The sequence below is a fragment of the Drosophila mauritiana genome, chromosome 3R, assembly GCF_004382145.1.
Source record: "Drosophila mauritiana strain mau12 chromosome 3R, ASM438214v1, whole genome shotgun sequence".
Lineage (NCBI taxonomy): Eukaryota > Metazoa > Arthropoda > Insecta > Diptera > Drosophilidae > Drosophila > Drosophila mauritiana.
This window is the reverse complement of record NC_046670.1, coordinates 7,711,165-7,731,875: the sequence shown is the minus strand read 5'-3', so window position 1 is coordinate 7,731,875 and position 20,711 is coordinate 7,711,165. Positions and strand designations below refer to the sequence as shown.

General features: G+C 42.3%; 1 long non-coding RNA gene across 1 annotated transcript; it reads right to left on the bottom strand.

Moving 5' to 3' along the window:
- Window positions 1-15,011: 15,011 nt before the first annotated feature.
- Window positions 15,012-18,790, bottom strand: LOC117145388. The gene is made up of 3 exons (XR_004459718.1): window positions 18,135-18,790; window positions 15,618-17,038; window positions 15,012-15,363 (listed from the first exon to the last, which is right to left on the bottom strand). It is a non-coding gene; the product is annotated as an uncharacterized LOC117145388 (long non-coding RNA).
- Window positions 18,791-20,711: the final 1,921 nt, after the last annotated feature.

The following is a 20,711-nucleotide window of genomic DNA, read 5'->3' as shown; positions in this document are numbered from 1 at the left end:
ACTGTGCCTTTGGAGCCCAGCAACGCTGGCATAAATAAATAAAACCGTAAAGCCAAGAAAAAAATTGTATAAAATAAAAATCCCTTCAGGGCGTAACGTGCACTACATTAGAAATTGAAAATCCACCGACGCCGCCGACAAAAACCACAACTCTGACGACGTGGATGTGGATTCGGATGACTGTGACTATGACTATGAGACGAGGACGTCGACAACCAAGACGACATCGAGTCAAAGACAACATGAGAATCTTTTTGCCATGGCAGCCCAAAAAAAAAAAAAACGAAAAGCGCCGTTTGATGGAAATTAGGAAACTGAAATTCATTTTTTGAGGTTTGGTTTTGGGTTGTTTTTTTTTTATTTTTATTTTAGGGGGTGTGGGAACCAAAGGGAAATGCAAGCAAGCGTGCATGGCAACGCCTTTTGTCACAGTTGCAATTTCTTGAGCAGAGACCGCCAGCATTTGCATAATTTAATCAATTCGGAATGAGACAAAAGGTGAAAACTTTTCAGCTTTAATCCTGCCCGATTGCCAGGCATCATGGCCTAAACAGACAGCCAGAGATCTTCGAAATCGGTGTTTTAATTGCCGACACCCCCTCGAAGAAAAAACCCAGATACAATCACCAACCAAGTCCACTCCATTCCATTCCAAGCATTCGGTTAGCATGCCAGAGATCCCAATCACATTCGAAACAGCCATCGCGATCGCGGAACAGATCAATGCTCCCAGGAGTGGGACACCGCGAAGATTGGTAGATTGAGGCAAGCAGAAATATTGGCAAAAATGCCAATAAATTTTTGACAAGACATTATACAAATGCTAACTTTATTAAATGGCCATTGGTCAGACCACCGCTTGAGTTGGTTAATTGCGCCGCTTATCGATGGAAAACAACGAATGGCGAAGTCCAATCGGCATGCGCCACAGCGAACCACTGGAATAAAGCGATCAAGCGGACTCCAACTCCTCCTTATCGCTGGAAGTCTATCTAATGAGCCGGGCATTCCATCTCCATCCCCCTTGGCCGCAATTAATTTATGAACCCACCGGACGGTTGATCATTTGGCCACTGGAGCTGGTTGGCTTTAATGGTCGTGTGAGCGGCATGAGGTCCTGTTGGAGTTCAAAAGGAGTCCTCCTTCTCTTATTTGAATGCTGCAGATATCTGCGGGGTCATAAAATGTTGGCAAGCTTGTCGTAGTTTGAGGTAATTACTCATTGCTGAATTAATGGCATGTCCATCTGACAATCTGGTCCCAAGATCGTGATTCACCATGATCAATTCGAGTTCGAAAAGAGTTTTGATCAATTAAGACAGATAATTAATCGATCGCTGGCTATTTACTTGAGACTTATATATGTCAGTCGTATATATTTATATGCTGTAAACAGTCTGAACCCACGTTTAACTCTTTTCAAGCACCTATGCTTATGTAGAACTAGAATATTGAAATAAACTTGCTAGATCTAATGCAGCCGCTCGACTTAGATGACCCGACTCCAGTTTTTAAAGCGACTGAAAAGTCATTATTCAAACACCAAACACTTGACCTCTGACCCTTTGGGACGAAGACAAAGCGACAATACCGATGGGCGTGATTCGCAATGCATTATTATATGGTCACCCACTCAGGCTTCAGGCTTTGAAGACTCGCCCAAGAGCCGATGCTCCAAGGAAATGGTGGAAGGTAGTAACCGAAGTGACACCAACACATCAAGTGATGTGTTTTATGATTCACGCTTGCATTAAAATCTCATCTCGAAGCGCGGAAAACAAATCGCACTAAACTTTACGGAACTTAACCACCCCCCGGAAAGGAGGGGCATGGTTTTTGGGGCAGGGTGTCTAAGAGGGGGCTAAGCAACGGACTCGGTGCGCAACTTCACGCCGTAATTAAACTGTCTTCGGTTGTGTAGTACAAGCGTTCAAGCATTCAGCCGTCCAAAATCCATCCCATTGCCATTTAAAGTTTCTTTTACTTAACAGATTCCACTCTCATACATACATACATATGCATGTACATATGTGTATGTGCTCGTCGTTTTTCACTCTATTTTCTACTAATTTAACGATTTTGTTCGACTCAAAGTCGAATCGGTGCAAGTCTGGACTTTTCCCCACTCCGCCACACGATTTTATTGCCGCACTTTTAGCACATACCGCCTCTCCATTTATTTACATGTGGAAAAACGCTAAGTGTTTGCTGCCGGTCAACTTACAATGGAAATTGGCACATGGGAGATTTTTCTCAATCTCGTTTTACATAACAATTGCCAAGGGCGAAATTGGTTACAAATTGTGTTATTTGACTAATTTTTAAGTGCGTTGGAGGTATTTACCTACCCGTATATATTTGCCAATGATCAATGAGAGGAGTCAACTACCACATAAACCACCACTTTTCACAAATTAAATAGTAAGTAAATTGCTCAAACATTTAAATGGTAAATAGATTGCTCAAACATTTAATTTTTACTGAAAGATAACTTGGAATGTGGTATTCGTAAAGGAAGTATTTTGGTTTATGGGTATATAAATAGAGATAACTACGAATACATAAAATAACCTCTTATTATATTATTATATAATTTTTAATTTTAGGCTTTAAAACTAAACACAATAGGTGTAACTACTTTTGATTCAAAGATAACTATTACTTTAACTTTAAATTGCTTTAACATAAACCTTTTTTTAAGTAAAAACGTTGTTTCTTTTTGCATAGAATAGCCTAACCCCGGATCGCCATATACCAACTTTCATGGCCCGTTTATCAAAATATCAACACCCAGCCAAAAAAGGAGCCTTCCCAAATTTGCGGCTACCCATTTTGGCGAATATGTTGCATGTAAAACATTCGACGGCAGATAAGAAGGGGCTGAAAAGTCCAGAAGATGGAAACCAAATGGATTTCGGGGCGAGAAGGAACCGAACACGGCCAGCGTAGAATTCGCATAAATCGCGTGAAAAATGTGAAAGAAGAAACAACATTTTGACACCGAAAAATAAGAGGAAAACTCAGCGCGGCGCTGGCTAGATGATGATTATGAGTATGAAAAATTAATGATAGTCACAGCATGGCAACAGTTGCACGCACACACGAAAAAAAAAACTAAAAAAAAAATGAAAAAAAGAAAGAGGATGAACGAGGGGGCAACGATGTAAATAGGCAGATTAAGCATACGCAACGTTGGCCAAAGTGGCCAAGCCTTGTCAGCGTCAATTTTCCAAGGCTTATCCGTTAGTTAGACACACACACGCACGCACGCATACTCGTTCAGCAAAATGCAACAGCTTTCCACTCTCGGCATTTTTAATTTTTATTACCATTTGCCAGATTTTTGCATTCAGTTATGGCTCTTACTTTGCATTGCCACATTCTCCCCACAAATCTCTCTCTCTCTATTTCGCCATCTTTCGGCACTGCGTGCATTTTTCATCGGCTCAGTAGCCGGGTCAGACCGAGCTAAACTTTCCTTTCTTCCCGATTCACCATCAACTAGGGACTTACACTGAGCGGAAATAAGATAGAAAACTGTAAGATACATAGATACATCCGTTGCATCTCAAAAGAGATACATATACAACTAACTCTTATTGCAAGACAATTTCTTTTCCTATTATAAAATCTTATATATAATATTTAGTTATGTTAGTCCTACCAATTTTGTTACCAATCTAGTGGGATTTTTGCACCGTGCATACCTGACTCTCGGCCTAATCGCCTCATCTCTCGCCATTCGCCGGGCCATCCGAGATCCAAGCTCCAAGTGTCACAGTCAGAGGCTCCATCTGGAAGGCTCTGTCTCCATCGCCATCTCCGTCTCAATTCGCTGGGGAGATGCGTGTGCCGTTTTCCACCTGGCATTTCTCACAGCAACGGCGCTGCGATTAACGCCGACCAGGTTGCGTTTAATTGCCGCACTTTTATTTAATTCCTGTGCGGATTTACTGTGTCCGCGCCACGCTCTCGGAAAAGGTTCAATTTTCCGCTTGTTGCCTCTTGCACTTAGTTGCAATTGCATTCTGCAGATTATGCAACGTCGCTGCTTAAAGGCCACTAATTAAGAATTGGCAATTAACTTGCAGATTTGATAAGTCAGTTAGGCAGTCAAGTTGTTCACGGGGTTAAACGGTTGTTGACATTCTCGGACAGCGAAATATATATTCATGGTTAAGCCAAGTGCATCTACTAATCTAATAGTTGCACTTGGACTACGTGTATAGTTGCTTTAGGATATTAGGTTTGACTCCCAACTTTATATTATAAGTTCTGTTAAAAATTATTTTACACATATTTAAGTGGGACTTGAATACAATTTCAACGATTGAATTAACTATTAACTATTAACTGTTGTTTACCTATCTTTGAAAGTACCTAATTAAATTTCTAAAAGTAAATAAATGAGAATGAGCCCTCCCTTTACTACTTTGTGCTGGCCCAGTCACGACCTTGGCGAATATATGGACAATAGCACCCTTAATTTATGCCACTTCGACTGTTCTATTAATATGATCGCTTAAAGCACCGATTGCATGACGCATTCCACAATAAAGGGCCTTTGACTATGCCTTTGGCTCCCGGTCGCTCATTACGTAAGCCATGTTCGGTGTTCAGTGATCGGTGTTCTGGGCTTTTGTTCCGTACTCGCTGATGTACTTAAATTCAACTTGTTAGCTGGCAGACGGAGACTTCAACTGCAACTGCAACTGCAACCTGGGATGAAAAAGTGCGCAAATCTTAACAAAAGACAGCGTCATCTGCTGCGCCTTGAGTTGTTGCTGGTGTTGTAGTTGGTGTAGTCATCGTTGTCGTGGTTAGCGACGCTCGTAAAACATGTTTTTTCAATTAAAAATCTACGAAATGCATCATAGTGCCCGCAGTGCAACTGCAGCCACTACCTCAGCCCAACTACCAGCTCAATTCGCTGGAGGCACATTACTTGTTGGCATAGCCCGATTCCGAGTCCACAAGTCCATGACTCTAAGCCTCCACTTAGTTAGTCAGCGAGCCCTAGAGTCTGGAGCCCTCCTCCTGCTCCACCTCCCCCTCCATCTCCTTGTAGTGAATCTCCTCCAGCTTCTACTTCAGGTGATGATGACGACGATCGGCGGTGGTGGTGAGCGTGTGACTTTATGCGGCAATTGTTAATATGACAAATTAATTTGCTACCCGGATTTGCCTTGCACCTTAATGTTTTGTGCATTAGGTTCTGTATATGGATAGGGTATATTAAGCTATCTTAGTCGGTTCGTGGTAATTACTTGTGCCCAAAGGCAGCGCAGATGCTTAAACTTCCATTTAAGGATTAATTATTAGATATGCAGGAAATAAAGGAATAAAGGAGCTATTTATATCTCATATCTACTTTGGATGTCTGCTTTAAGGTATCGTTTGTACTTTATATATAATACTTTATATATAATATATAATATATACTTACAAAAGTATAAAACTTACTTTGTTGAATAAGTAATTATAGATTTAATATACTGTTCAAAACTGCTCTTCTGTAATACCATACATGTTAAAGAACCTTTCCCATTTGACGGAACTTGTCAATTCAGTGGATCACATAGCTTTATGGTAATGTATCTGCATTCCTCATAAACATCCAGCGAAACAATTAGGCATTGTCAACATAACTAATCCTACGGATCATAAACAATCATAGCGCAAAATGTGCCGTTAGCTAGCGCCAACGCAGAGCTAAAAAAAAAGAAACCAAAATGCAGAAACCAGGCAATAAATTTTCCATATGGAAAGACGCGTGTGGCAATCATTTTTGTGGCCAGGCCAGGCAAAAAAAAGATACTTTAAGGTAGTGGGTGGGGGGTAGTGAACAATGGTGGTGCGCCCACAACAAAGCAAAAGATACGGCAGAACGAACCTGAAACTTGGAACCTGGAACCTGGTCACCACGTGACGGTGCCACCAATTGCTTTCAATCAAACACAAACTCTGTCATCGATCATTCGGCAACGTTTGGCTTTGGATCCGATGACTGACTGACAGACGGACAGAAGTCTATCCTTTGGGACCAATAAAGCAAAAGCCGCTCCTGGCCAAGATCCCCCACCCCAAATCCCAAACACACTTAGAATAAATGCGACAGCTTAATTTAGTTCGATGATAAATATATTAGTAATATATTAGTATATATATTATATATATATTATATATTAATATAGTACTAGAAATTAGTTACGCATTAATACTTATTGATAGTTATTTAAAGGAATATATAGTAATATTTCCCCCATACTGGTTTCTTACCAAAAGGATCAACAGATACCAATTTTTCTTCAGTGAGACACCCAGCAGGGACCCATCCAGCGAGCCAAGAAGATGCAGCGTGATGACAATTTGATTTGCATGCAATGCAAGTGCAATTATTATGGCAAAGGTGACCAGTTTTCGTCGATGGTCACCCCCAGTCGCAGTGGATGCCAGTGCCACAGCCAAGCCAGACCGAACCAAGCCAATCGAATCCGAGGCGATGCTATCCACTCCCCTAGTCCATTCGATGGCTATTTTGCATAAATGTCATTATTGTTGCCGCTGTGCCTGAGCGGCAGTCAGGAGTCAAGAGCTGGACGCGGACTCGGATTTGGATTCGGAATCGGGAGTCGGGAGTGGAGAGTCTGGACCGGACACTATCTCAAACTGATTGACAGTTGAATTGAAAAGTTTGGCGACATTTCTCCTTATTTGATTTGTTGTTGCCGCTCTCGTCCTGGCCAAGATATGCAAAAATTGCGGAAAATATTTCCCTGCGTTTTCATGTTAGCTGTGTACTTTTCTCGCGTTACAATTTTCCTTGCAACGAAAGTGTGTTGTTTATATGGTTCATAACTCGATGGTATGGTTACATCTTTTTGGCGTTAATTAATGCAGTTGAGTTTCAAGCGATTTCCTTGAATTATTAGCGAAATACTCGAATTGTGCACGCCATTAACCCCACAAATGGCGGACTCACCCCCTTCGGATTTTCCCCAACCAGGGAAACCGGAAAACTTTGACAAATCACCCGAGGCTTATCAACATGCTTCGCAACATTCTAACGGTGGCCGCAGACGCAATGCAACTTTATTGACAAATATGACAACAAAGCCTGACACACATGCCAGGTAAATACTCTTTCCCGGAGGTGGGAACACTCCTTCTTGGCCGTAAATGAAATCAATTGACATGCATCGACAGCTGGGCAAAAGGAAAAAACTACTTAAAATTGGCAAGGAAAAAAGAAACCCGACTAAGTTGGCAGTAGTCACCACTGATCTCTGGCCAAATGACTCTGGCTGGCTCGGAAAAACGCTTTTGGCAGCACCCAAATGCACTTTTCACATAATTACCAAATGAGCCCGGCTATGCAAAGTTGAAATTTGAATGGCCAACCAGACAGGCAGGTAGGCAGCCATGAAGACCTGGCCAAAAGCAGTCAGGGAGTTAGCCAGCCAAACAGCCAAATGAATGGCATTTCATCGACGGCCGACAGAGCGGGCAGTTTAATTGCCGACGCAGGAGGCAGAAGGCCAAATCTTCACTCTTGAGAAGCGGCAGGAGGATGGGGATTCCACATGGACTTCGGCTTAGGCTACTGGCAGGCTCTACCACGGGCTTGGCGGCATAATCATAAAATCCCCAAGTTTAATAAACATTTCCACAGAATCTTTGGCATCGCCAACCGTTGGCTAACTCGTTTCACGGCGTTCTGCATTGGCGTTTCTCTTAATACTCTGCCAAAGGGTATTCTAGTTTTTGGCCCCAGTTTGATAAAGGCTTTTTATGCAACTAGATACTTAATAAATAGGGAACACGTATGAAAAACGTAAGATTAAGTGGAAGGAATACCTCTCTGTCTTTCAACATGGCTCACTTTAACAACAGGATTACCCAAAATAGATGTAAGTTTCTCGTAAACTATTGACCATTTATAGAAACTATTAAGCAATACTAGAAAGGTCTTATAATACTAGTGTTAACCATTAATAGATTTAATTTTATGTGGGAGTAAGAACAAAAGTGGCGAATAAGTGGGATTGTTGGTAGAAGTGCACTATGATGTGTCAACTATTGCTTACTAAGTTAATTTATAATTTCTTAATAATTTACACCTCTGGTTCAAGACTTAAATGAATAACTTAAAAGATGTTAAAAATATATGTAAGAAATGCAAGAAATTAAGGGATTGTCTATAATGGTTAAAGGGTAATGGAATCTTCGACGCTCTTAGCCATTTCCTTGTACATTAGCTTGCTTCGGTTTTGGTTTGATGTGGCACATGGAGTTGCCGCCCGTGCAGTCCAGTCGTTGACTCATTTATGACCTGCCACCGCCTGGCTGCCTGCTCACAGCTCCCAGCTCTTGGCGGCTCCCAGCTCACAGCTCCCAGTTCGCAACAGCTCCAAGCTCATTTGCTGGCTTTTCAGTAATTAAATATGAAAATGAAATTTTATGTCTCGACACACAGGCACACACACGCACACACCTAGTAATTAAAAGCCATATTGGTGGTTGGTAAGAACAAAAGGGAAATTCCTTAAGCCCGTGACGACGTGATCTCGGGGTTAGCCGGGGTTAGTCAATCCGCAAAATACAGAAGACGCAGGTCAGTATTGAAGTCCTGCAAATGCTGGAGGTTCAATTCAAGTTCAAAGTGCTGCAATGGCAGCACTTCTAATTGCAATTTATGGCCGGCCAGAAACGAGATCAAAGCGCAGTTTTTCCCACAGCTAGCCCAGCTCCTTGACATTTATATGTACATATGAGGCAGCTACTTGAGGCAGCAACCCACCAATTCAACCAGCCGCCACCAACAATGGAAGGCGCCACACACAAAGCGGCGACAAGGAAAAACAGGGAGAAAAACCTGAGAAGTCTGCATGGAACATAATGAAATATCTAATAGTGACCCGCTAGCCTTAAATGTCAGCCCAACAATGAATGTAGTGACGTCATATGCAAATGCACCGCAGGGTGTGTGTGATGATGTAGCCGATAGCTACTACTATACACACGAGTACTATACTATATGGCGACAATGTTGCCGTGGCGTAATTAAAAATAACAGCAATGCATCATCGAATCGAATGACGCTGCAGATGAGAAGTGGCGTTGCACTTGACATTTCTCCACTAGATTTTATAACCCAATGGTGCCCTTTTCCCTTTTTGTCGTGGCCGCATCGTAAATCCCCATTTCATCCACCTCCTCCCGCATTCCGTTTTGTTTCGAGGAAAATAATAATCAAGCAGTTGACAGCAGACAGAAACCACAAGCAAACATTTCCCCCCCGCTTACCAGCTAGTCATAAAAATTAAGTTGCAAAAATGTTCCTCCTCTCGTCGCGGAAAGCAAAGACACAGCACAGATGCAGATGCAGATGCCACATACAAAATGACGGAAGCTGTAAAAGTTGATCACTGGGCGAGTGTGTGAGAGTGTAAGAGTTGTGTGTAACTTTCTGATGACTTGGAGATGCAATTACGTCGACAGAAGTGTCATTACCACCATGATGATTAGAAAACTGTAAATTATTAATTCGCTAATTGTTGAGAATCTGGCAAGGAAAAGCGGAAAAGCTGAAAGGGTAAACAGCAAGTGAAAAACAGTTGGGAAATTTCAACAGCAAGCGAGGAAGAACTTTCGGTTGGGAAAACTGTAAGTGTTGCATAAAAATGCAAGAGAAGCTAATTAAATTGTATATTGTTATAACATATAAGCATATATTGTATAAACATAAAAGCAATATAACCAAATGGCTGTAAATTAGAAAACATAACCATGAATATTTAAAAACACTTGTCTGATTACTGCCAAAATTTTAGAGCTTCAAAAAAAGGTGCCACAAGAAAAACCCTCGACAGCTTGTTATGTGCCTTGAACACATAACAAAACTGAAAATGACTAGAAACGTTTGGAAAAACCTACAATTATTTGAAGTTAGCTGTCAAAAGCCGCACTTAAACGATGCGCAGCGCCCTCTGTTGTGTAAATCTTTCGAATGCCTTTCAAAACGATGCTAAACCGAAAATTTTCGACTGTTCATAAGCCGTTTTCCAGCGTTGTAAATCAATATTACCACCGAAAGAAGCACAACCGAAGCCGAGATACTATTGCGCAACACGTTGCCGGTTGAAGATTAAAAAAAAAAACAAAAACATTAGGAGGCAGCGGCAGCAGAAACAACTGAAACACACACGGCACTTGACACGTCAGGTAATTGAGTTTTTGGCACAAATTTGCATGGGGCCACAATGGCGATGATGACGTTGATGTCTATTGAAGGAATTTATCATCGAGTGCACTTGAGACATGTCCAATGGAAGATCAAAGCGAAAGTCAAATGTGAACCATGAACGCTTAAAGAGGCAACCACAGAATGCGGCTTAGTCATCAGGTTTTGTTTTTAGAAATCGCTGTTCATTGACTTTAGTCCTGTGGCACAGTTTTCAATCAATTAGGCCTAAAAATAGAAGGATAGAAAATTGCATATTAATACATCGATTATCATTGACATTCCAATAGATAATTATGCTAATTTATGCGTGGCTCATAGCAAAATTGCATGAACTGAAAATTTAAGAATGCAAAATTATCCTTTAAGTTCAAGATACTAAACTTATTGATTGCGGATCCACCTTCTTGCCCCACCCCCAGTGTCCATTAACCTGCTCTAGTTGGCAGTCCACTTGAACCCAGGCTTGACATGGTTGTGGGTTGGGAGCTCGATGGAAGTTCCGGGGCAGCCAACTCGACTTGACTCGCCTCTAGGTGCGACCATAATGTGTCGGCTGTCCAGGGAATCCGTGTCATGGCACGAATTTCCAACTCGGAAGTGTCGGCACATAACAAAGTGGCAGGCCACCCCCAAAAGCCCCGCCCCTTCCGCCGCCCATCGTCCAATTTTTCAATGGGCTGCACCATTGCCATATCAATATGATTTCCTTCCATGTCGTGCAAGGCTGTGGGTACACTGAGAAAAATATAAAGTGGAGAACTCAAATCTATAACAGGACATATATAGATTGAAATATAAAGTACCCACTTTTCTTTACATATATCGTTAATTGTAAACTTGCCTGCTTACCATTTTATTGACATTTTCCTTATAGTTAGCAAATTATTTTTCCCAGTCTGTGTGCATGTCCTTATAAAGGGTATCCTTGTAAATCAGCACGCCAAACAAAAACTTTACCTTCTGCTGCCTTTTGTTTTGTCACGTTACCGGTAGACTTTCCCTGCATTTTCCAACCCTTTCCTTTAATTTTTTAGACTGCGCTTTTCGGCAGGATAACCTTGCCAGGCTGTGTGATTGAGGTGCCAGGTAGAAAGTTGATTTGATTATTGATTGCCATTCATATTTGGAAATTAAAACAATTTCGTTTATACTTTTGTTTGCTGATAAGGTTACGGCTATGGGGATAGGGTTTTTGCTTGGTTGCAGTCATTGCAAAATGTTTCGAGACTTTTATATTTGTTTGCCCCTTTCAATTCGGGGTTGATCGAAAGTTTGTGGGCCTACTGTTGCAGAAAAGGAAATTTATGGCCATCAGTTATTTCATAAGTAGAACAATGAAAATGAAATGCAGATCCATAAAAAAGAATTTAGAAAACTTTCCTTTTTGCCGGAAATCGAAATCGATGGGGTTTCTATTGGCTGTACGTTAGTTATATTTATATTTAAGATGACCCAAAATTATTGGACACCGATGGCACTTAAGAGATGACTGGTCCATGATGCTCTGGCGATAATAGAACAATGAAATATCAGTGCTAATAATAAAACTGCCAGCAACAACAGAAGACAATTAAGTATTATGGAAACGGCAGAACAAACCCGTCTGGCCAATTATCGGACAACACCCACAACTTTACAAATCGGTGAAGTGAGGATAGGGGGATATACATATAGTTATATACCTGTCAGGCAACCTGTAACAAGTCTGTGAGTCGCCGCCTACTCATCTCATTACTTGGACACCAGGTGAGCAAACACAATTAATGAAACCGCGCTCACATGGAATACCAATTTCTATTTGTGAAAACTGTGAAATACTCGGATTTTTTTCATTTTTTTTTGGCTTAAAAAGGTGTTAATGAACAGCCCGAAGGCATTTTTGTTTTAGACTCTTGTTGACACAACAACGACCGATTTCTGGGTAGAAGAAGGTGGCAAGAGTGCGGTGGATGGGCACAATAAACAATTGTTCAGCTTTATGGAATGCTGAATATCTCTTTCGTTTGAATCTTTTTTATTTAGTATTTGGCTTTGGCATCCCCACCAAAAGGTAAAAGGTCAGGCTGTGAGCGAAGAGGGTTTGTTCTGGGACCCCACCTAGAAACCATCATGAATCTAATTAAAATGCAATTCATTGCGGGCTGGCTGGTTGGCTGGCAGCGTGATGCGCATCATCTGGAATGCAAATCGAAATATTACCCAATAGGAAATGCATTCGGGAAAATAATAAAATCATCAGCCGCAATAACAAACAGTTGTGGCAGCGTCAGCCGCTGCTGGCTAAACAAACCCAAAAAATCCGTCCAAATCATAATGCAACAGGCAGAAAACCCCCAGCCATCAAACGGCAGCATCAACAAAAAGCGGCAGCAACAGTTGCCATCTCATGCAGCCAGGCGATGCTCAGATCCGTGCAACGAAGGCGTTGAAAATTGTCAAAGAACACGCCGCAGACAGGGCACAGTGGGGCAAGAGAATTGAAAAATGGGGGTGAAAAAAAATGCAACACTACTTTCATTGAAAGTTAGAGGTTCATGAATCATATCTTACAAAAAGCAGTAATCGATTGTATTTTTTCTGATATAACATAAAGTTAGAAAGGACAATATGCCTCTTTAATAATAGCACTTCATAATAACTTTAAAAAAAATCTTAAAATATTTTCTTTTTACTGTTGTTATTGTTATAAATGCCAACCCACTGTACTTGGCACTACTCTAGCTGCTGCTGGATATTCGATTGCTGGCAGTCATGACTCAAAGCATTCAGAAAGCGGCGAGACATCGCCCGCCCGTTGCATGCAACCTCATCGCGCTGCATCTCGGCATCCAAAAGCACAGCGAAAACGGTAAACTAACAGGCGTTGCATTTTGGGAAATCAGGAGAGGACCAACCTCAAAAGTGCGCACCTTAAAAATAATCTTTATACGTGTTGGCTGGCCCCGCGATGCAACTTTGAATGCAACTTGTGGCAAATGGAAAAAGAGGGAAAAATTGTTGCCAATCGATTTCGCACAACACAACAAAAGCCAGCGAGCGAAATAGGAATAGAAATAAGCGGCATCCAATATACTACTACAATATCCATCCAATCCAATATCCAGTGCCCAGTACTCATCGGCATCTCGGCGTCGTCATCGCTCCAACTTGTTGACATTTGCAGCATTTCGACTTCCATAAAATATAAGTAGAAATAGTTTTTTATACTGCGGACCAGTGCATTTAGTGGGGCAGCAGTTGCAGTCGCAGCAGCAGCAGCAGCAACTTGCAACCTGCAACAAGTGCAGACAACTTTTCCAGATTATGCCACTGCCGAGTGGATGGCATAACGGGTTGGGTACGTCCCCGTCTATGTGTAGGTCTTTGTGGAGCCAATTGGCCAGCTTGCTCCCCCCCTTGGATCGCGGTAATCGAAATTGGGAGGGTCTAATGAGCTCCATGAGTGCTTCCCACTGTTGCTTTTAATATTTTTCGAGATTAATACCTTGAGTATGCATCAATCATCGGAAAAGATTTCATAATGTTGGTCACACAAGTTTGAATCAGAAAAAAGACTTGATATTAAATCGCTTAATATAGCATAACATTAAACTGCAATAGATATAGAATTATTTAATTAACTATTTACAAGACAAAATGCTGTACAAAATATGGAGTATTGAGTGTGGCCCACTGACCTAATTTAAAACCATAGGTATTCTTATTTATGATGCACTATATATTGTTTAATTAGTAGCAACCTTTGATTCTATTCTTTGAATCATTCACTATTTTGTTTTAATATTTACAGTCATTATAGACCAACACTGGATGATTCACCACTGCCAACAGCAACCTTGAACTCCGACCAAGTCTGAAGCAGCAGCAACCTACAATCAAAAGTCAAAAGTCACACCCCCACACCCAAGGGGACCACCCAGTCTTAAGGCGATCATTTCCAATTTAAGACCGGAAGACTGCTAAATTATTGCATTATCCGCGCTTAAGCCTTTAATTGCACAGACCGCAAACAATGAATGGGTAAAGGGAGCTTCAACTCACCAGAAACGGACATAAATCACGTTGAATTCGAAGAGCTGAAGAGCTGGTCGAGGGAAATCAAAATCCTATTAATCAGCAACGGCGGCGTTTAGCCCAAAAACAAGAGAATGGAAAAATTAACACCCAACTAATGCCGAATGCCGACAAAAGATGACGAACCGAAATCCCCAAACAAGCTGAAATAAACCCTTAAATGCCCCACAGAGGCATGGTTCTGATTCTGACACCCGGCCATAGTTTGGGCACCTCCTCCTCCTCCTCCTCCGACGATCCGGTGCGATCCCTGCTCGTCTGCGCCCGTTAATTGCGTCTAATAAGCAGTTTGGCGCTGTTCTCACAAAACGCCAACGCCACGAGAAGGTGGAGATGGAGGTGGAGTTGGGCTGACCACTCCGAGACATATACTCGTACGTATATGTATATACGTATTCTTATGGGTATGGGCTATACCCATGATTAAAGTCGTGCTCATTTGAATCTCCATGAGCGGCTGCTGTCCAAGCTAACTGCTGCCAGTTTGCCTGCTGGCTCCGCTGCTGCTGCTGCCTGTTAATCTGAAGATCAACACATCGGTTCCACTGGGGCGGGTGGAGCAGTGCTGGCTGGGATCGGAATCCTCGGCAAACAGCGGCTTCATAAAACAAATATCGCTTCGTGTACGCTAACTAGTCGCCCTGCCATCGCCATCGCCATCGCCACATCTCCATTGCTGATCGTGGCTTATTGAAAAGTTTTGATTTCTTGCTCAATTCTGTTTTCTGGGGGCCTCGAGAACTTTTGTTTTATTGATTTTCGGTTTTGTTTCGCTTGTTGTATTTTTTTTGTAGCTTTTATTGAAAATCTAATCATGCAATAAATTGGCCAATTGTTTGCGCGAGCAGCTTAGCAGGCCGACAGGCCAGACCAGACCAGACCACCACATCTGCTAACAATGGCTGAATGGTCGGCAGATATATTTTCGTCTTGACTGGCGGCTTGCACATGTTTTTTGATTTATAAGCCGTCGAGTGAATTGAATATCCAATCGCAGGTAATTGATAGTTCTCAGCGTTGTAATTAGCATGTGGGAATTTGGGCTGCAGTGAGATGGGGGGTTTTGGTTAAGGTCTGGTTAACCAGTTAAACAGTTTATGATGTTAACCTATTTAAGGCAAATACGAAGCCAATATGTTGTAAAATTCAAGTTAATTATACAGAAGTTAATTATATAGAACTTATCAAACACAGAACATTTAATTTTTTAGCTTTTTCTTAAGAGTTTAAATAAGTATTAAATATAATACGTTATCCTATTCAATTCCATAGAAGAAATGCAGCGAAAGCAGCTTACACTAATGCCATAAAGTATCTTCTCCCTCTGATGGAAAATCCATAAGTTGATGTCGCCTTCAAGGTTGCTGGTGTGTGGCTTGGATGGATCAGTGAAACCTCTGCCCAAGCCGAACGACAACTTGTATCTGGGTTATCGCCGAGTATTTTGCATTTCTTTGCCATTTCCAGTTAGCCAGCCCACAGATTGCAGCAGCCAAACCAGGGGAAATAGTTGGCTGCAAAAACCGAAATGCAGGAGAGGCAAATCCAAAACCATGCCAGAGGAAGACACAATTGATGGCACACCTTGGCACGATAAAAAGGAAAACTCAGTCAGTGCAGAGCAGCAGAAAATGTATTTATTTTATCAAGCCACAGAGAAAAGCAAGCTGCAGCAAATTTAAATCACGCCTCGGAAACTCTGAGATTCGGAGCTCAAGTCGAGACACACTTTAGAAAAGATGACAAAAACCAGCCACGAGGATGGCGAGGCCTCAATGAAAATCAAGTGCCACGAGGCGGATGGGGCCAAGTAGGGTAGGGCCGCAAGAAAAGCCCCCCGAGAAAAAGGAAAATCGCTGCTCAGCGATGCGAGCAATATGGCAGGAAGCTGCTGGCTGCAGTCATCGTGTCGAGCAAATAAAATAAAAATAATAAACCAATTATGCACTTTGCCGCAACATTGAATGGAAAAAGTCGAGGACTTGGACTTGGCTGGCTTTTTGTGCCCTCGGAACTTTCGTGGTCAGTTGATGGAAGTGTTGGGCCGCGCGGAACATGAAAATTAAATCAACAAAATGTGTAACTAAAAGATGACTACCACAGATAGTCGCTGGCAAGATAGTTACCCACTCCGCTGGGCTAATTTAACTAACCAGAGATGAGCCGCAGATTGCATTTGGAGGTTGGGCCAGTTGTATCCAACTCCTCCTTCACAACTTTGGCAAGTGCACCGTATCTGGATCTGGATGCTTGTATGTTGGCTTGATTTGCCATACACACTTAGTCGCAGTTTGGCCAACTAGACGGCGGAAATTTGCCTGGGCGGGCGTTACAATCTGGGGTCATTCCACAAAAGCGGAGGAGGTCACCAGCCGCATTCCCCGTCTCAGTTTCACTCTTTAAAAAGGTTTCACTGCTCGCTGGCAACGTTGTTACTTCTGGCCCGGCCGTCTTGGCTTGCTAATGAAGCCCCCCAGCTCCAGCTCCAACTTCGACTTTGGGCTCCAACATCCTCCTCCTGGCCTCCCCGCCTTATCTAGTCGAGCTGCAACGTCGATATTGTTATTGTTGATGAGCCGAGTTGATAGCCCGAACTGAAGGCCTGACGACAAACATCAGAGGGCCAGGTCTTTGTTTATCGTGCATAAAGTGTTTAGTATTTTTCGGCAGAAAAATACGGCGAGGAGTCCCTGTGTTTAGAGATCGAGTTTGTTACAGCTGAAATGAGAAATGAAAAACCAGCTTAACTTTTAATTATAGCCTTATTTAGGCGCTGTATGTGTTGATACAAATTATTATCAAGTTAGGTATCTTATTCAGGTAACACTCTAAAGATTAAAGTTCGTAGTAACTCTATAAATTAAAGATTGTTAATGATTCAAATGAATCTTAAAGTAAAAATCATAAACTTAACCATTTACTTAAATATCCTTAACCATAGTGCATTTTTCTGTTCGTTGCTCTTGCAAATGGATGCCTAATTTTGCCATCGTGTTTCCAGGTACAAATTATCTGCAACAATGCGATGGGGGCATGCCAGCTTTTAGAGGTTGCTAGGATGGTCGTCTACTCTCGGCCCAACCCCCCTTTTGGAGCACCATGTAAATATGTGGCTTGAAATTTGTTTCGGGCCTCTGGGGTAATTAGTACCCCCGAGGCAGCGCGGCAACAGGTTGATGGTCTCGGGTTGTAGGGCTCTGGGTTTTTTTTTCGGCCTGGGCTTGTGCTTAAATATGACATTTGTGGCCGTTTTGTTTGACGTACACTCGAAATACATTGCGAAATGCTGGAAACTATTTGCTCAAAGGTGAAAGTTTGTAGGTTGCCGCTTTGCTGATTTCGGTTTCGGCCTGCCGATCACTTTGTCGATGTCGTCGCTTTGTCATCAGCTAATGGATTTGTGGCGAAACCGAAAGTTATTCATTTTGTGCCAAAGAACCAGCAATTAGAGATGCATTTAACGGCGGGTGGGGTCTTTTGCAGTTATGCCAATAATGCTGGGTGGGTGCTGTCAAAGGTGCAGACTGCATGCTAAAAAATGTTGAGGATGGTTTCGGTTCTTGGGTGTGCAGTCATTTCAACGAGGCACTGCAACAGACATTCAGTGGGAAAACTGCAAAAGTGAAAGCTCATTGCGAATCGAACGTAATGCCTGCTTTTCATCTTCATCTGGCTGTGTGTTTGCAAATGCAAGCGACAAGCAGCGGTTATTGAAATTCAATGTAAATCTATCGCGATATGTCATACAGGCGTAGAAAATGCGCCGACAGGTTCGAGACATCCACATCCACATCCACATCCAGCCTCGATTTACCTGTGCAGAGCTCAGCTCAGGTGCTCAAGAGGCGAAAGGCAGCAGAAACCACACGAAGGCATTGTCAGCTCCATCGTCAGTCACATCGACATTTGGGAAATGCATTTCGTACACACATATATAAATAAACTGATAAATGCATTTAATTCGAGTCGGAATCGAATCGAATCGAACTGAGCCGAAACCGTAGCGAAACTAAACGAAACTTTCGAGAGTTGGTTTTTTGCTGCAACAGGTTGCACAGTTTGCTCAGTTTGCACTGTTTGCACTGTTTGCACTGTTTGCACAGTTGGCGCGCATTGCAAAACTTGTCAAACGCAAAACGCAATCGATACGAATATCAATCAAATCCGTAAGATAAGCCACGGGCCCGAATCGAAGCCGTTGACAACCGTGGGCAGCCGCCTGGAAGATCGTGGATTCAAAAAGGCCACATTTATGGCCATTTATGCATATGAAATTGTCTTGGATCTCCCAGCGACAGCTCCACAATCCGGAAGCGATAAATATTTTGTGTCTTTTCGGGCTACCTATTGGGATTATGGGTAGCCCCGTTTTGTTTCACTTCAGTTTCATTTCGTTGTAAAATTGTGACTCAGTTGCGGCGACATCTTCGACATTTATTCGCCTTTTATTTTACTTTATTTTATTTTATTTCCAAGGCATTTCTGTAAGAGTCTTTTGTCTTGCTTTTGGGTCCGAGTCGAGGGAAACTGCGACTGGAGCTATTAAGGTATTTGGGTCAGCATTTGTCTGTGTGGTTTTCTGGTTTCTGTTTCTGTTCCAGCCTCCTTGCCGCACGGAGTTCATCTCCGCAGATGCTCACGATGGCCCACATAATTAATTATGACAGTTTATTTATTTAATTATTTTGGTGGACTTCAAAGGCCATCGTCCGACGCCGGGGAGCCAAAGGCTGCTAATTATGTTGTGACTCAACGGAGGATTAGGTGAAACAAAGAGCTGTAGTGTGATTTCCTGACCACAGAAACTTTTAAGTTTGCTTTACAGAAGCTTTTCGACATCAAAACAGTCTACAAATTAAATAAAATTGATTTAATGCCACTTGAATACAATGTATATACACAATAATTCTCCATTAAGTATTGCAATTATTTTGAGTAGTAAGACAACCCCCAAAAATCCTTTTCAATAATAACTTCCTTTACCGAATTGACAGCAATTTGGATGCAAACTGCTCCCTCATATATGGCAAAACGCCTCAAAATTCGCGCTCACGTAATCTCATTAATTAGCCAACACCTGAGAATCCCGAAAGTAATTGATATGCCTGCTGCAGCTTTTCTCGAACTCCAAAATCTGTGGACCTTCTACGCACAACCCTCAATCTGATCATGTTGAAATGCAAGAAATTTTTTTAATGTGCCCGTATGAACACCGAAACGACTTCTCTCCACATAATTGAGTTAAACTTTAAGACGTCCTCTTTAAAAGTAAATCCTGCGAGGTATCAAAAAAAAGGAAGGAATCGACGATAATTATGATGAGTCTGCTGCTCCTGATCGGTCGCTGATCTTTTGATTTTTGCTGGCGAAACAGGCAAAATGAGGGACGACCGATCGCCGTGAAGCTGTTGATTAATTTTGAAACCGATTCCCGCACCGGAAATGTAAGCGCCGAGCAGAAAAAAGCTGCTAAATGTTAATGCAGCCGGCATTTTGGATCGAAGATCGTCGATCGGGATAGGGATCGGTATCGGGCCAATAGAATACTGGGCCAAAAAACTTGCTTTGGAAGCAGTTTGGGCATTATAAATTTCTGCCAACAATGTGAAGTCTTTGCTTCTACCCTTTGGACACTGGTTTTTTTTTGCTCTGGCTAAATTATGAAGTTTGTGATTTTTAATGCGGCATCGCAAAATATTTTGCTGCCGATTTTAATGGCAATTTTTGTGAAACAATAAAGTCAAGTGCTTCGATTTTATATGGCCAGGCGTGAGGATGGTTAAACATTCTGTTTATGCCACATTTTACGGCCCCAATTTCGGCTTATTCATACCGGTGATTCGATTGCCACTTTTCGGGGACTTTAATGAGCTGCGACGTTTGTCTCATTGACTCCTCTTCTACTTGGCCTGGCCTAATCTGTATCCGAACTAATTAGGCTACAAGCGAAAGAGAGCGGCGAAGGCAGATAAAACCGGGCAGCCAAAGTTCAGATGCGTTTCACTGGACCTCTGGTTCTGGGTTTCTTGCACCGAGCGATGTTTTGCGTTTCGTTTCGGTTTTAAGGAGCATTAATTTTAAGCACATTGACCAAAACAGCGCCAGGTCAGCGGTGGAGTAGTGGAATGGGGTTTGGAGAGGGGTAAGAGGATCCATGACGATTGCGGTGCGATCCTCACGAAGCCGCCTTCAAAAGCTGTCAAGTTAACAATCCCCACAACACACAGTCCCAGGCCAAGTTTCTGTTTTTGTTGGACTCTCTTGGCTGTTGTTTCTGTGGCATCTCGGCCAGAAAAACTCCAGGTCCGACTAAAGTTCCAGTTTGCCGCTGCGTCGCTGCTTCTTCTGTCGGTTAATGTCATTATCAAGATCGTTTGCATTTAATCTGCAT